The 18,257-nt window shown below is 37.1% G+C and overlaps 1 protein-coding gene across 3 annotated transcripts in view; it reads right to left on the bottom strand.

The window, feature by feature from the left end:
* The window catches only part of LOC106076309 (uncharacterized), an 80,954-nt gene that overhangs the window by 17,119 nt on the left and 45,578 nt on the right, over nucleotides 1-18,257 (bottom strand). The window contains exon 1 of one of the 3 annotated variants that reach the window (XM_056009012.1): nucleotides 17,142-17,398. The exons of the other annotated variants lie outside the window; for them this stretch is intronic. The gene's annotated coding sequence lies outside the window, so the exon portion shown is untranslated. Of the gene's footprint in view, nucleotides 1-17,141; nucleotides 17,399-18,257 lie in introns of those variants that run through there. 3 annotated transcript variants of the gene reach the window in all.

Raw genomic sequence — 18,257 nt, 5'->3', positions numbered from 1 at the left:
AAAATGGCCACTTCTGCCTTCCTGGTTGCGCAGAATATAAAACTGAAGTGAAGGGAATAAAACTTTGGACCCAAATATTGTCTAGCAATGTTTCTCAATTCCTTTTTTTCCCCAAAATCCCTTTATACGCAGACATGTTATTTCCTTATGCTTCATATATTTTAATACGAAGGAATTGTCCTCCAATATTGAATGTATCTACACCCAATCCCCATAGTTAACTCATACGCTCTCAGTGGTAAACTAAATATCCTTGTTTTTACACTAATTCCTTCAATCAGGGCTGGACATAAGCATAGGCAAACCTGGCAACCGCCTTAGGCCTCTGATTGGTGGGGGCTCCGCGCAGCAACGCACGTACTTTATCTAGAGAAGAAATTGCGAAACTTAAACTTAAGCAAAACGTTCTTGTTCGAGTACACTAGCTTTTAAATAAATTGCAGAATTTTATTTTTTTCGCATCATATTGTTTTTATTGTATTGCATTGAATTTGAATTTATTTCGCCTAGGGCCTTGAACTACCTAAGGATGATGCACTAGATGTCCTCAGCTGAGGAGCTGTCTTCAGTTATTATCTATTCTGAACTTGTCTTCGATACATGTACTACTGCAATGTTTCATTTATTTTTAAAAGTTTCTGCACGATAGAAATATGAAATAGTGAAATAGCAGGAATGTTTATTTGAACCTAATCTCTACAAGGCTCTGTTCTACCAAACCATGATTTCATAAGAACTTGATCGCATTGACAAACACACATGCATCCACACATTTATACACACACACACACGCTCATACACACACATACACGGTCATACACACACACGATCAAAATATTTCTAATATTATTTTCTACAGCATATCATTTTTTAAAAAAGGGAGGGAACTTTAAATAAAACTCATTCTTGTCTTTTTTTTTTTCTTCCAAAGAGATGTGAACAAATATAATTTCCATTCCAGGAAGTGTAAAGAAAGGGAAGGAACTCTTCAGAGTTGATCAACAAGATGCCGCCCTAGTGATGAGAAGTTTTCTTTTCAAATAAATAATACAGATATATATTGATCCGATATTAGATTTACCTTTTAATCTGCACTTTTTAAATATATTTCTTTTTTGTAAATTAATCATAATATAAAAAATTGGAAACATCAATCAGATCAATCACAAAAGTGAGCGAGTATTTGTATTTCTTCCCTCTGTTCACTGTATTTCAAATGTTTCTCTCTTTCTCTTCTAACTTTTCCTTAATTTCTATCTCTTATTTTTCTTTCCCACTCTCTGCTTCCTTTTCTCTTTCTTTCATTTTGTTCACTCATGTTCCTCATCTCGTTCTCTTTGGATGCTTTCATATTATTCCATGTTTCTTTCTGTTGTTTTCTCTCTCCATGTTTCTTTCTGTTGTTTTCTCTCTCCATGTTTCTTTCTGTTGTTCTCTCTCTCCATGTTTCTTTCTGTTGTTTTCTCTCTCCATGTTTCTTTCTGTTGTTTTCTCTCTCCATGTTTCTTTCTGTTGTTCTCTCTCTCCATGTTTCTTTCTGTTGTTCTCTCTCTCCATGTTTCTTTCTGTTGTTTTCTCTCTCCATGTTTCTTTCTGTTGTTTTCTCTCTCCATGTTTCTTTCTGTTGTTCTCTCTCTCCATGTTTCTTTCTGTTGTTCTCTCTCTCCATGTTTCTTTCTGTTGTTCTCTCTCTCCATGTTTCTTTCTGTTGTTTTCTCTCTCCATGTTTCTTTCTGTTGTTCTCTCTCTCCATGTTTCTTTCTGTTGTTTTCTCTCTCCATGTTTCTTTCTGTTGTTTTCTCTCCATGTTTCTTTCTGTTGTTTTCTCTCTCCATGTTTCTTTCTGTTGTTCTCTCTCTCCATGTTTCTTTCTGTTGTTTTCTCTCTCCATGTTTCTTTCTGTTGTTTTCTCTCTTCATGTTTCTTTCTGTTGTTTTCTCTCTCCATGTTTCTTTCTGTTGTTCTCTCTCTCCATGTTTCTTTCTGTTGTTTTCTCTCTCCATGTTTCTTTCTGTTGTTCTCTCTCTCCATGTTTCTTTCTGTTGTTTTCTCTCTCCATGTTTCTTTCTGTTGTTCTCTCTCTCCATGTTTCTTTCTGTTGTTTTCTCTCTCCATGTTTCTTTCTGTTGTTCTCTCTCTCCATGTTTCTTTCTGTTGTTTTATCTCTCCATGTTTCTTTCTGTTGTTCTCTCTCTCCATGTTTCTTTCTGTTGTTTTCTCTCTCCATGTTTCTTTCTGTTGTTTTCTCTCTTCATGTTTCTTTCTGTTGTTTTCTCTCTCCATGTTTCTTTCTGTTGTTCTCTCTCTCCATGTTTCTTTCTGTTGTTTTCTCTCTCCATGTTTCTTTCTGTTGTTCTCTCTCTCCATGTTTCTTTCTGTTGTTTTCTCTCTCCATGTTTCTTTCTGTTGTTTTCTCTCTCCATGTTTCTTTCTGTTGTTTTCTCTCTCCATGTTTCTTTATTTTATTCCTCCCCCTGTCTCTCTCTCTTCTACTTTCCTTTATGTCTCGCTAACTCCTTTCTTTCTATCTCTCTTATTATATCTCTATCACACACACACTCTTTGTCTTCCTCTTACTCTCCCATTGTACTCTCTCTTTTGTTTCTCTCCTATTCTGCGTCCACGAACAAACTATAATTGTAAAACATCTACGGTGAAATGAATTAAAGAGCAACCTTTTAACAAATCTCCACAGCAGCATCACCGTAACGAATACATTATGTGGCGTGAACCACAACGTAACATTGAATGAATTGTATGTAACTTGTAACTTGATACCATTTGATGCTACAACTTCACTTTTAAGTCATCCTGGTCCTAGTTATCTGTGTAGTGGGAAATCCCACATAAACAGAACGCACCAGTAATATAAATACTGTAGACACTCTATTGACCGTTAGAGATGATAGAGTCAAACTAGCCGTCCAGTGACATGGAAGTACGAAGACATACATACATCGTTCGATAGCAATAACAGAACTCCAGGGAGCCCAGTGACAGAGACGGACTGATCTCTCGGTAAATTGGATTTGATGAATGTCCTTATTTCAAAACGTTGTTACGACATGAAAGGAAGGTCTTGCCGTGACCCCGTTGACCCTTCCCCTTTCCAGAGCTGGCAAGTTCCAATAAGTCTATAGCAGCTTTTGGAGCGATGATAAATGAAGACGTGATACAAAGTTATAATCTCCTCCAGCCACGTCGTCCTCAGAAAATGTTTCAAGTTGATCTGCAGGCTCGGCATAAGTAATAAGATTACATCTGACCTATGTAGATGTAGCACACATCAATAGGATGTAAGATTACATCTGACCTATGTAGATCTAGCACACATCAATAGGATGTAAGATTACATCTGACCTATGTAGATCTAGCACACATCAATAGGATGTAAGATTACATCTGACCTATGTAGATCTAGCACACATCAATAGGATGTAAGATTACATCTGACCTATGTAGATCTAGCACACATCAATAGGATGTAAGATTACATCTGGCCTATGTAGATGTAGCACACATCAATAGGATGTAAGATTACATCTGACCTATGTAGATCTAGCACACATCAATAGGATGTAAGATTACATCTGACCTATGTAGATGTAGCACACATCAATAGGATGTAAGATTACATCTGACCTATGTAGATCTAGCACACATCAATAGGATGTAAGATTACATCTGACCTATGTAGATCTAGCACACATCAATAGGATGTAAGATTACATCTGACCTATGTAGATCTAGCACACATCAATAGGATGTAAGATTACATCTGACCTATGTAGATCTAGCACACATCAATAGGATGTAAGATTACATCTGACCTATGTAGATCTAGCACACATCAATAGGATGTAAGATTACATCTGACCTATGTAGATCTAGCACACATCAATAGGATGTAAGATTACATCTGACCTATGTAGATCTAGCACACATCAATAGGATGTAAGATTACATCTGGCCTATGTAGATGTAGCACACATCAATAGGATGTAAGATTACATCTGACCTATGTAGATCTAGCACACATCAATAGGATGTAAGATTACATCTGACCTATGTAGATCTAGCACACATCAATAGGATGTAAGATTACATCTGACCTATGTAGATCTAGCACACATAAATTATAAATAGGATGTAAGATTACATCTGACCTATGTAGATCTAGCACACATAAATTATAAATAGGATGTAAGATTACATCTGACCTATGTAGATCTAGCAAACATCAATAGGATGTAAGATTACATCTGACCTATGTAGATCTAGCAAACATCAATAGGATGTAAGATTACATCTGACCTATGTAGATCTAGCAAACATCAATAGGATGTAAGATTACATCTGACCTATGTAGATCTAGCACACATAAATAGGATGTAAGATTACATCTGGCCTATGTAGATCTAGCACACATCAATAGGATGTAAGATTACATCTGACCTATGTAGATGTAGCAGACATCAATATGATGTAAGATTACATCTGACCTATGTAGATGTACCAAACATCAATAATATGTAAGATTACATCTGACCTATGTAGATGTAGCAAACATCAATAATATGTAAGATTACATCTGACCTATGAAGATCTAGCAAACATCAATAATATGTAAGATTACATCTGACCTATGTAGATCTAGCAAACATCAATAATATGTAAGATTACATCTGACCTATGAAGATCTAGCAAACATCAATAATATGTAAGATTACATCTGACCTATGAAGATCTAGCAAACATCAATAATATGTAAGATAACATCTGACCTACGTAGATGTAGCGAACATCAATGTGATGTAAGATTACATCTGACCTATGAAGATCTAGCAAACATCAATAGGATGTAAGATTACATCTGACCTATGTAAATGTAGCAAATATCAATGTGATGTAAGATTGCATATGCCCTATGTAGTTGTATCAGACATCAATAGGATGCAAGATTATACCTGAACTATGTTGAACAGGGAACTGGTGTGACAGTCAACTGACTTGACGTGATTTTTGTGTGACTGTCAACTGCCTAGGCTAACACCTGGTGTAATTATTCATCTGACTTGACTGTGAGCTTGGTATGACAGTGAACTTACTTGACTTGAGCGTGGTGTCATAGTGAACTGGTTTGACTTGATAGCGTGGTGTCATAGTGAACTGGTTTGACTTGATAGCGTGGTGTCATAGTGAACTGGTTTGACTTGATAGCGTGGTGTCATAGTGAACTGGTTTGACTTGATAGCGTGGTGTCATAGTGAACTGGTTTGACTTGATAGCGTGGTGTCATAGTGAACTGGTTTGACTTGATAGCGTGGTGTCATAGTGAACTGGTTTGACTTGATAGCGTGGTGTCATAGTGAACTGGTTTGACTTGATAGCGTGGTGTGACAATCAACTGGCTTGAATTAAGCGTATTGTGACTGAAAATGATTTGACGAGATCGTGGTGTGACAATGAACTGATGTGAACGGATCGTTCACTGACTTTGCGGTGTCTCACAGTGAATCGATTTGTCAACTTAATCGTCGTGTGACAGTCAAGGGACAAGACTTGATCATGGAGCAACCATTTACAAAACTGGATAGCTCAAATGGTCATAATTAATCATCCGCTTAATAGCTGTTGTTAAAAATAACTCGATGTATATTTATACTATGACGAAGATTTAGAACGGAGAACTATGGTTGAACACATTAGAATAAAATGTTTTATTGGTGTCGCGGAAAGGTTCAGTCTTCACATAAAGGGACCCTAGCAAACACTCCAATTAGAAGATTAAACTGCTAAGTAAAATGACATTATCGAGGCCTTATAACATCAACTGATCGACACAAGAGCAAATAGTGCTCTGACCTAATTCTAGAATACAACTATTTCTTCTTCTTCGTTATCATTATGAAGTAAAATGGTTCAAATCATCAATCTTTACCTAGAGGGGAAATGCGTAGTTATTTCCATATCAGGCAGTTAAGAATCTAAAATTGTGTTCTGTGTGAACGATTTGTCTGTGAACAATTTGTCGGTGAACGAAACATCGTGAACAATTTGTCGGTGAACGCATTGACAGTGAACGATTTGTCATGTGAACGATTTTTTGTGAACCAAAAGTCGGTGAACAAGTTGTCGGTGAACAAGTTGTCGGTGAACAAGTTGTCGGTGAACAAGTTGTCGGTGAACAAGTTGTCGGTGAACAAGTTGTCGGTGAACAAGTTGTCGGTGAACAAGTTGTCGGTGAACAAGTTGTCGGTGAACAAGTTGTCGGTGAACAAGTTTTCTGTTAGCAAGTGGTCGGTGAGCGATATGTCGCGTGAACAAAATGTCAGTGAACGAATTGTAGTGGAACCGTCTATGTATGTTGGAGCAGCCTACAGTTTTATATAGGTCTATGTATGTTGGAGCAGCCTACAGTTTTATATAGGTCTATGTATGTTGGAGCAGCCTACAGTTTTATATAGGTCTATGTATGTTGGAGCAGCCTACAGTTTTATATAGGTCTATGTATGTTGAAGCAGCCTACAGTTTTATATAGGTCTATGTATGTTGGAGCAGCCTACAGTTTTATATAGGTCTATGTATGTTGAAGCAGCCTACAGTTTTATATAGGTCTATGTATGTTGGAGCAGCCTACAGTTTTATATAGGTCTATGTATGTTGAAGCAGCCTGATGCAATGGTTACTTTTTGTTATGAAAGAAAACAGTTTCATTTAAAAATTAATTATGCAAGCAGTTTTATTTAAAAATTAATTATGCAAGCAGTTTTATTTCCTTAAAACTGTGCCATTTTTAAAACCATTCACTATTATTAGTAAAAAATACAAGGGCGACATTATGAATAGCATATACCACACAAACACACATATCTATTTTTAAACTTTTAAGCAAACGTATTTTGTTCTAAAATAATATTATAAAAAATATTAGTTACAACTCAAAAAATATTAGTCTATTATACACGCTACTTACATTATAAATAAAGTGTTTACTCGTGTTATAAAAAGAAATAATGCATATAGTATATTAGTTGAATAGAATTTAAAACAAATATTAATAAGCAGTGCTTCACATTACATATTCTAATGAGAGATATCGTATGTTTCCATATCTATCTGGGTGGACCACGTATGGGGACCGAATTTGAATATATGTTTCCACACAAATTGTCTTTGTAACCTTGTTGCATCGGTAAATACATTTTCAAAAGTTTACACAGCCCACACGAAACAAAGCAAATGTTGCGTTTCTCTAGAACAAGGAAAAGGAAGATAACTCACACGATCTCATGCTGTACAATTCTATGGCCATCAATTAGGCCAATAACGTTTTAATTCAGCTAAAGAACATTGATGTTTCAAAGTGATCTACGCGGCTGTGATGGCATCTAGCCGTTTGAATTGGTTTGAATTGGAACGTTCAATGAAAGATAATTGTAAAGAAAATGAGAATTCAATGTAAATAGTTCATACCTGAAATACAACAAAATAAAGAAACAGAAGCAGTATGTAGTAAGGTTGAAGTAGTGCCGGAAGACATGGCGATGAAGCCACATTAATTTTCAATGAGCATGTCAAGTTTTTTAAACACTATTTTCTACGGCACGTGACGTTTTGGCGCCGCCGTTTTGGCCCCGCCGTTTTGGCGACGGGACGTTTTGGCGCGAGCCATTTTGGCGACGGGACGTTTTGGCGCGAGATATCATTTGACGATAATTTAATAAGCACGTAGCATATATAACAATGTTTATTTCACTCTACCATAATATTGTATGTATAGTATGAATTCTAACACCGTTCAGCGAATTGTTTTTTTTTAAATTATAAAGGTTTTGCTTATTTCATGAATATAGGCCTATAATAAGTCAGATTCCTGAATGGTAATGACATGCTATATGTGAGTTCTGCTAATCGCACTGGATGACATTTTTGAATTTCTTTCCAAAAGATTTTTTTTTTTGACATTAGTGTAATATACGAACTAGCTAAGTGTCACACTGTAATATAACAAAAACCATGTTAACATCTAAAGCTCTATTACGCTGAATGGCGACAATAACTCCACACATAGTAAAGATCAAGATACGGAATGTGGTCAGTACAAACTCTAACGTGAAAAGATATATTTTGAGAAATTGGGTAGGGGTGATTTGGGTGACACATCTCGCATTGACGCAGGTAGAGTTAAATAAATGAAGACAAGACCAGCACCGAGCACTGGTCGTTGGCGTCATGCATCTGGCGATCATCTCCTTAGGAATGGTCATTACATGTGACGCCTATCCCGCCCCCTCTCTTCTGCTCACATTTCACTCCTTGTATATACTCTTTCCTCCACCCGTCCCCTCTCTAACGCGATATTTGTTTTTAATTTTAAAGTAATATCTTAAAAAACTTTTTTGAAAATAAAAGCGTGCCTGTTAATAAACACAAACACAAGCCACAATGTTTATTAAAAAAAATGATGTGAAAAACAAACACACATTTACATTTAGTACGTGAAAAATATGTCTTAACACAAACACTCATGCAAAACATAGATATGAATAATTCTTTTAAAAGAAATAATACAATAAACGTACATAATGTATTTCGCGCCAAAACGTCTCGCGCCAAAACGACCTTCGCGCCAAAACGGCGGCGCCAAAACGTCCTGCTTCGCATTTTCTATTATCAGTCTTTCTCTTAAAGAAGAGACAATGAGTTTTTACAAAGCTTATAACAACTCACTTTGTCTGCCTGTCTGGTCAAAATATTTTACACGTTATTTCTCCCACACCCAATCTCGGATCAAGCTGAAATTTTGTACAATTGTTTCCTTAACATGCCAACACAAGAATCAATTTAAAAAAAAATTAACCAACTTATTAATTAACTATTGGTAATTAAATATTTTGTTTTGTATCTCGAACAAGGGAAAGACATTTTCCTTGATTGTTAAAGTGGTATAAGATGAATTAGTCCCCTTTATTGTTTGTAGGGAAACAAAAATTAAACACCCATAAATAACTATAAAACCTATATTCATGAGCAGCTCCCTGGGCACAGTTTTGACCGTATTGACTTGAGAAGGCTGTGGAGGCCTTAGCTCCCTGGGCACAGTGGTGACGGTATTGACTTGAGAAGGCTGTGGAGGCCTTAGCTCCCTGGGCACAGTGGTTACCGTATTGACTTGAGAAGGCTGTGGAGGCCTTAGCTCTCAAGTTTCCAAACCATGTTGTTGTTGTTTTTTTATAAAAAAGAGTTCCCATTACTAAGTCGAAAGTAGCCGTTGCAGGGTACAAATATTTTGATATCAGATTTTCAATAGTTTTTTAAACTTTTGATATCTGTACTCGACCTAATATGAAACACGAAGACTGATCACCTGACAGCAGCTTGTACTTTGGCATGCTCGTTGAAAGACAGGTAATCTTGTTTTTGAACAGCTTTAAAGACTTTAATGCAAACCTGACTGAGTGACCGACTGATGCTCATCCTAGTGCACTTACTCCTCGGGACAGTTGGTTCACAATTTCTAGAGATAATTCTTCGGAATCGAAACATAGCCATTATTATTCCTTCAAGCTATTTTTGTCTTGGCAATGCGCATGTCTAAGAAAGTCTCGGACTTCCAACGAGATTTATCCATGGGCACACAACTCAGATGTATTTTAATAAGCAAAAGTGACTGTGTGTAAGAGCAGGGCTTTTTACAAGTTGGCCTGAATGTGACAAACCGGTGAACGACTTGGACATAGAAAATGCTTGGCCTCAATGACAATCAATAAGTTGTACAAATGTTTGCCATGTTATAAACTATGATAAATGCATTCAGCGCTTGGTATTTGGAAAGGAAAGGAAATCTCATTTTTTTTTTGTTGACTTCTTCATCAATCTATACTTCAGCTTTACCTAGGTTTAAAAAATACTGCCTGTCACGGATGAATGTCTGTATGTGTGTATAATCTATTTTTACAAATGCGCGAATGACCGGAAGTGTGTTCGTTTTGTTCTAGAAGAAGAGACCAGCGTTTGAGATATGTGCCATGAAGTATACTAAAGTTTCTGTGTTTAGATCGAGCTGTTAAGTGTTTGATGTAATTACATCTGAACTCCTACTTCCAATTCTCGAATTGCACTTTCCACAATTATTCATTGTCTATGACAACACACGAATCATGAAAAATATAACCATAATTAGTCGCAATTAATTTTTTTTTTATAAAGTTACAGTAGCGCCTACTAAATTAAGGAAAGATAATCTTGTTTTAAGATAAGGATAATTGAGCCTTGAGTAGAGAATTGGGTCGTTCGCTAATTTTTTTAAACTAACAATAAGTTATAAAATCTTCTACTTTTTAAGTTCTTGAAAAACAGTTACTAAAGCGTCAGTTTCTCAAAGTAAAGACGTCGACTTTCCACCGTGGATGCTCGAGTTCGGACTCAGCAACTTTTTAAAACGTTCTTTTTGAAATGGCAGCACGAAAACATTCCCCCCAGATACCCTCAGTCTACTGGTCCATAAATGTGATTGGACCATAGCGCACTGAGCATGCTATAATAAGCATGAAAGCTTGAGTTCAAGAAAAACAATTAGCATTCTCGCATATGTATTAATGTTATTATAAATCGCATAAAATCAATTACATGATTGATTTTTTACGGAGGACTCATGCGACATTGAACTGTTTCTGACCCGTTGAAATTCGGAGAGATCTATATTTTAATCGCCTCTAAGTAGGCCCCTTTCTTGTGGAAGCCCTGGAGCTGTAGTTTTGCGTGTCATCCCGTAAATCCTACCCTGCCCGTAGTCTATAACGAAACAAGTAAATTTCAAAACCAATCTGCTTCAACCGAGTGAGTTCCTTAGTATACACATCTGGTCTAAATACATCATCAAGAGTTAAGTTATATTTTCCTTTATCTACTAGAGTAAATTAAACATCTTTGTTCTTACCAATGTTATGACAATACAGCATGCATTAAGTAGTATAATTGATGGATTCGTTCAATTAATAAGTAATACAAATTGAACTATCTCAAAACTGGTACACAGACGATGATACTAAAACAAATTTCCCGACCTTGGGGTGTAGAAGAAAGACATCTGAAAGATGGATAGGACGCACTTAATCTGACAACCAGCAGACTCTGACAAGTGGATGTGAATGTACTTAACATCAGACAGAAAGTCTTAAGTGATCATTTGGCCCCAAAAATACTTCCTGCTAACGTTTAGTGGCTACAAAATGAACAGAAGTTTTAGTACCGCTCTTGAATCTTCGCAAACACAATTTGGAAATCAATTTTTACTTTAAAACAAATAATGAAATACACTTTTTACAAATTTATTTTTTTATTATTTTCAAAAGAACTAAACTAAAATATTTGACATTTTGAATATACGTAAGCAGAATAGTGTTAGAGACTGTCAACAACTTCTCCTATGGTCAATGCTTTATGTCAATCAATAACGTCTAATATATCAGAGGTGTAGTCTTATGGTCAATGCTTTATGTCAATCAATAACGTCTAATATATCAGAGGTGTAGCCAAGTTGTTGTCACACAGGACGACTAACAAGTGTTTCAACGACCTTCACCTTACCCGGAATAAACCCGGAATAGAATTTCGTAATAAAATCTGTCTTTTGTTTATTTTTTTTCCTTGATTTGTAATTTGTTCACAGATACTTTGTTTTGTTTCTCCCCTTGATTCTTACATTTAATAATTTTGTTGTTACTCCATGATCGGTGTCACGTGGTGTGGACGGACCCCTGGAGCCTCTCCTAGTGACGCCACTGCCTGTAATAAACAGACACTTTTAGTTGTATCCTAGCCTCTAGTGGGGGCTGAGACTCTTGTGTTGTTTTCATTTCATCAAGTCTCTTCAGACGGAGCAAACGTTGATAGGGCTAAAATCGAAACACATTCTTTTTTCTAAAAGGCAAAACTTAACTAAGGGAAAGAGCTCCGTACTTACAATTATATATCTCAATAATGTAGAAGGCATTTTCATTTTTCGATATGAAACAAAACAATTATTGACCAATTATTAATTGACTAATTGGTTAATATTTTAATTGAGTCATGTTTTGTTAGGGTATTTACGATAAGTTTAAGCCAGATGACAACGATGTCTTGATGATACGATGAGATTTTGTTGATCAGACAATGTATTTCTGATTGTGTTGATTTTACATGACTCTCTCCCTTAGATACTTTTTGAATTCTCAACCAAAATCGTGATGCCAGAGATACTACTTTCAAGTATAAACTCAAAATTGAAATCTTCTTTTTAAATAATTGTTTTCAATTTCAACTTGATCTGAGAATGGGTGTGGGAGTAATAAGATGTACAAACATTTTACCAGACAGACAGACAGACAGACTGAGTTAATAAAAGTTTTATAAAAAATGACCAGAATAAATACAAATAAGACATACTAAGTGTTGACTATGTTTGTCTTAGTGTCTCCTAGACAGCCCAGACAATGCAATGACGTTGGTTTGGTCACTATTTCTGTTGGTGTGTTTCCAATGTTCACTGCTGGGGCATTGTGACTCGTGTTTCATTTTAATGAGATCACTTGCTTTCAAATCTAATTCCCCTCTCGCTCGGCTCTCGGATAATGCAATACATTCTAAAATGACCCCCCCCCCTCCCCGAAAAAACATTGAGACGAGAGATTCGGACAACTGGGCGGATGTATGTTTGGTGTCTGCAGGGAATTGCAATGCGGCATAACTCAGCCAGCTCAACGTGACGTCAAACACATCAGGGACACCAACACGAGTGATGGGGACAATGGCCATCGCTAGCCAGTTGACCTCTTGGTCCACGATAAGCTCTCTCTTGGCAGACTGTCCAAAGGGCGAGACTCTTTACCGCGATGGAAAATAGGGCGCCCTTCAGTGTCCCATTGTGTGTGTATATTAATCCTACATGACATATTTGTATATGAAACATTGTGGTCTATGTCCTACATAGTTATGCTGTGTCTGCAGTTGCTGCGTTCACTTTCAAGACATGACTGTATTGTATTGGTTTATAATCTTTGATTAGAACTTTTAACTTTAACATCTATCTGATCTGAAGGAGAGAGAGAGAGAGAGGGGGGGGAGAGAGGGATAGTAAGAGGGATAGATAGAGAGGGAGGGAGAGGGAGAGAGAGAAGGAGAGAGAAAAAAGGATGGAGAGGGAAAGAGAGAGAGAGAGGGAGGGAGAGAGAGAGAGAGGGAGAGAGAGGGAGGAAGGGAGAGGGAGGGAGAGAGGAAGGGAGAGGGAGAGAGAGGGAGAGAGATGAAGAGAGAGAGAGGGAGGAAGAGGGAGGGAGAAAGATGGAGGGAGAGGGAGAGAGACTGAGGGAAGAATAGATAGGGAGAGAGGGAGGGAGAGGGAGAGAGAGGGAGGGAGGAAGAGGGAGAAAGAGAGGGAGGTAGGAAGAGGTAGAAAGAGAAGGAGGGAGGGAGAGAGGGAGTAAGAGGTAAGGAGAGAGGGGTTGAGGGAAAAGGGAGAATGACAGCAGGAGAGATATATTGGAGAGAGATCCACTTATATTAGTCTTGTATTCTGTCTGCCCCAAATTTAGTTCTTCCATTGATATTTTAGTCGATGGTCAAAATTCTATTTCAGTTTATCGTTAATGTATTGTGTGGATTCTCCACTCTTCATCAAATAACAAACAAACACTCCACTAAAATGAGCAACACACTCTGTTTATATTAAATTGAGAGTTCAAAAGGTTATGAGTGACAGAGAGGAGGGAGGATCTATGGAATTAGAGATCTAACAGGAGAGACATGGAGAAAGAGAAATAGTATTGATAGAAAACTTGCTAGGTTAAAAGATTTGCAAAAATATATGTTAAAAAATATGTTAAATTATATCTTAAAAGATATGTTAAAAATATGTTAAATGATATGTTATATAGAATGTTATAAGAAATCTTGATGACTTTTTGGGTTGTTGTTTGTTTAATTCATAACTTTCTTTTTAATGTGAGTGCAACAATGGATCATATTGTTTTAAACAGGCTCATTATAAATGACAGTCTGGGAAATGCTGGCTGGGTAATGTAGAAAAAACTTGAGCTAACAAGCTTTTTAAAGTTCCATTTCAACTCAAACAAAATAAAAACTTTGTCTTTTTATTGAATTTTTTAGTAAAATGTAATTATTATCTGTCAGAATAAATAACAACGTCGCTGCTAAAAGCCTTGTACAAACCGGCAAGGCGTTTCAAAAACTTCATTACACTTAAGAACCTTGTTTTGTGACTTTGGGGCGGAGAAAACACAACAACATCCTTTTAATAATATTCCGCACTCGCTTTCCAACTGTGGATCTCAAGTAATTACACCTGGAATGTAACGTAAGAAGAATGAGGTTTATAGATAGAGTTGAATTGTACCTAGAGATAGAGTTGAATTGTATCTAGAGATAGAGTTGAATTGTATCTAGAGATAGAGTTGAATCGTATCTAGAGATAGAGTTGAATTGTACCTAGAGATAGAGTTGAATTGTACCTAGAGATAGAGTTGAACTGTATCTAGAGATAGAGTTGAATTGTACCTAGAGATAGAGTTGAACTGTATCTAGAGATAGAGTTGAATTGTACCTAGAGATAGAGTTGAATTGTACCTAGAAATAGAGTTAAATAGTACCTAGAGATAGAGTTGAATATCATTTAAAGATAACTAGAATGTTATTTAACCTTGGTTAGGCCAATAATAGAATATGCATCCTCCGTTTGGGACCCCTCAACTCTCAACTCAAGAAAACATTAAGAAACTGGAACAGACACAAAATAGAGCAGTGAGATTCATAACAAACGAATATTCACATTTAACTAGAGTAACACCTTTAGTAAAATCACTAAATTTAGAAAGCCTTTAGGACAGAAGGCTCAAAAGTAAAGTAGCAATCATACATAAAACACTGAACCATAATCTTCAAATACAAAAACAAAATTTAATAAAATACTCTGAAAGACACAAAGATAAAGGCACATGCCTCGTCCCATATGCTAGGACAAATTTGTACAAATACTCTTTCTTCCCTAGTGCTATTAGAGCATGGAATGGGTTGCCTGAGCTAGCCAGGAAAACCAGTGACTTGGCAGAATTTAAGTCATTGGTTAATATGCATGACTAAATGCATGACGCGTAGGACGTAATCATCTTCTTTTTTGAAGTAACGTCAGTATTATATAAGATAAGATAAGATAGATAGCGTTGAATTGTACCTAGAGATAGAGTTGAATTGCACCTTGAGATAGAGTTGAATTGTACCTAGAGATAGAGTTGAATTGCACCTTGAGATAGAGTTGAATTGTACCTAGAGATAGAGTTGAATTGTACCTAGAGATAGAGTTGAATTGTACCTAGAGATAGAGTTGAATTGTACCTAGAGATAAAGTTGAATTGCAGCTATAGATACAGTTGAATGGCACCTATAGATAGAGTTGAATAACATTTATAGATACAGTAGTTTTTGCACTAGATCTGCCATTGTTATTCATACATTTGTAGACCATTTGTATTGGTATTGAATGAAATAAATATCCCAAGAAACAAACTGCCAATGTTTCTAGAAGTAATTACGTGAAAGTAATTAGCATCTGGCTCCAACGCAAACAAAGCCAATGACTAAGATGAAGACGCTGTATCTAGATATATAGCTGGATCGAGTTGCTGATTGTATAAATTACCCATGATGCCACTTTACCTAGGGCGTATGACATTTACACGTGCATTTATTTATACTGCATTACGTAATGTCTGGGCCCTTGACTTCCGGTTCTAACAAAAACAACAAAGTAAGCAGCTTGATATTAAAAAGTACGCTGGGAAAAGAAAGAAAACGAGACATGTCTATAAATATTTCCTGTAACGTTTGTCGTCTTCTGTTCTGTTGCCTTTCTTTCAAGTCAATATAATTTACTTCACTTGTATCTCCATCTCTCTCTGTAATCTCTCTATCACTCTTTCTATCTCTCCTCTCTTTATTTCTCGCTATCTCTCCTCTCTCTCTCTCTCACTCTTTCTATCTCTCCTCTCTTTATTTCTCGCTATCTCTCTTCGCTCTCTCTCTCACTCTTTCTATCTCTCCTCTCTTTATTTCTCGCTATCTCTCCTCTCTCTCTCTCTCTCTCTCTCACTTTTCCTCTCTATTCATTCAATTTCTCTTTTTCTGTCTCCCACTACTTCTCTCCCTCTCTCTCTCTCTCTTCTGTCTCTTTTACTCCATCTCTCCTCTTCCTCTTTTCTGTAGCTCTTTTCGGCTACACTCCCTTTCACTCTCTCTCTACTCCCTCACTTTCTTTTTCTTCTTTCTCTTTCAGTTTCACTCTTATCCTTTTTATTTCTCTCTTCTTTCTCACCTTCTCTCTTTCTGCTCTCTTTATCTTGTTCTCTCTTCTTCTTTTTCTATCTTTCTGTCGTTCTTTCTCTCTTTTCACTCTCTCAAAGGTTTGCACTAATCTTTACTCTTTCTATCACTCTTCCACAGCACTACTGTAATGATTACATGCGAACACTTTCTGAGGTAGACATTAAAACATGTAAATAAAAACCTGGCCGAGTAACTACAGAGACACACGAATGCCCCATCTACAATTCAAGTGAATGGCGGAGTCTGACAAGACAGACAAGAGACACAGACAAACGCATGAGAGTTTGTGTGTGTGTGTGTGTGCGTGTGTGTGTGTGTCTGTAGGAATGAATAGAGTGACATTGTGTTTTGAAAGCCATTGAAAGATAAGAGAAACTGTGCAAGTGTGTGGGTGTTGTAATAAGAGACAGAAAGAAATAGAAAAGAAAGAAAGAGAGAGAGAGACAGCAACAATCAGCCTTTGCATGGTGGAAAGAGAGAAAGATGGCCAGAGAAAGCAAGAAACTGAGAAAGGCAAAGAGACAGAGAAAGTTAGAGAGAGGGAGAGAGATATAGACAGTCAGAGAAAGACAGAGAGAGAGAAAGAGATTATTTAGTAAGGCTGTATATATTGGGATATGACGGAGACAGCAAGAAAGAGAATAAAAGAGAAATAGAGAAAGACAAAGAAAGAGAATGAAGCAGACAGACATCAATAGAAAAAGAAGAAAGTTTCTCAGTAATTTATTAAATTTGCTTCTTATCAAATATCTTTCACTTACCCAGCCTTCGATGTTCACTTACTGGAGAGATCATGTCTCCCAACCAGGACGTTTTAAAACTGCCAATATGCACAGCATCTATGCTCTTGTAACACAGAGAAGACTGCGCTGGTTTGGACAAGGAAGAATCGCAAAAGATATCTTATATGCTGAGCTTGTGGAGGGAGTCAAGGGCCGCCCAAGGCTAACCTACAGAGACATGAGAACCACGGGCATCGACCAAAGTATGTGTGAGAAGATAGCCCAAGGCTAACCTACAGATACATGAGAACCACGGGCATCGACCAAAGTATGTGTGAGAAGATAGCCCAAGGCTAACCTACAGATACATGAGAACCACGGGCATCGACCAAAGTATGTGTGAGAAGATAGCCCAAGGCTAACCTACAGATACATGAGAACCACGGGCATCGACCAAAGTATGTGTGAGAAGATAGCCCAAGGCTAACCTACAGATACATGAGAACCACGGGCATCGACCAAAGTATGTGTGAGAAGATAGCCCAAGGCTAACCTACAGATACATGAGAACCACGGGCATCGACCAAAGTATGTGTGAGAAGATAGCGCAAGACTGGACAGCGTGGAGACAGACTGTACGTACTGGTACGAACCTCGTCGAGAGCAAAAGAAACGAAGCAAGTCAAGAGAGAGGAAAAGAAAGCTGCCCTGTCAGCTGGCCCTAAAACAGATGCATATACATGCACCAACTGTGGCGAAGTCTGACACTCCAAATTAACTTAATTAGTCACATCAGATTCTGCCCCGTCTCAGAACGAAATCAAAATCAGTGACTCATCTAGGCGCATATGTATAAATACATCTGATGGGAAATGAGAGAGACAGCAAGAAGGAGAAAGATAGACACGCAGAGAAACATAGAAATAGAGGATAAGAGACAGACAGCCAGACAAAGAAAGAGAGAAAGATAGAGAGAAAAAGAAATTTAGTATTTATATAATGATAAAAGTGAGCGTAAAAGAGAGAGACGTGTCTCTCTTTTACGCCAATGGAAAACAAGACGGAAGAGAAAGAGAGAGAGAGGAAAGTTTACAAAGTAAAAATAAAAACGTACATTTCTACTATAGAGTGAAGTGCAAGAAAAGAGATTTGATG

This window comes from Biomphalaria glabrata, chromosome 13, assembly GCF_947242115.1.
Source record: "Biomphalaria glabrata chromosome 13, xgBioGlab47.1, whole genome shotgun sequence".
Classification (NCBI taxonomy): Eukaryota; Metazoa; Mollusca; class Gastropoda; family Planorbidae; genus Biomphalaria; species Biomphalaria glabrata.
The sequence above is the reverse complement of the archived record's forward strand: the minus strand, read 5'-3'. Positions and strand labels throughout refer to the sequence as shown.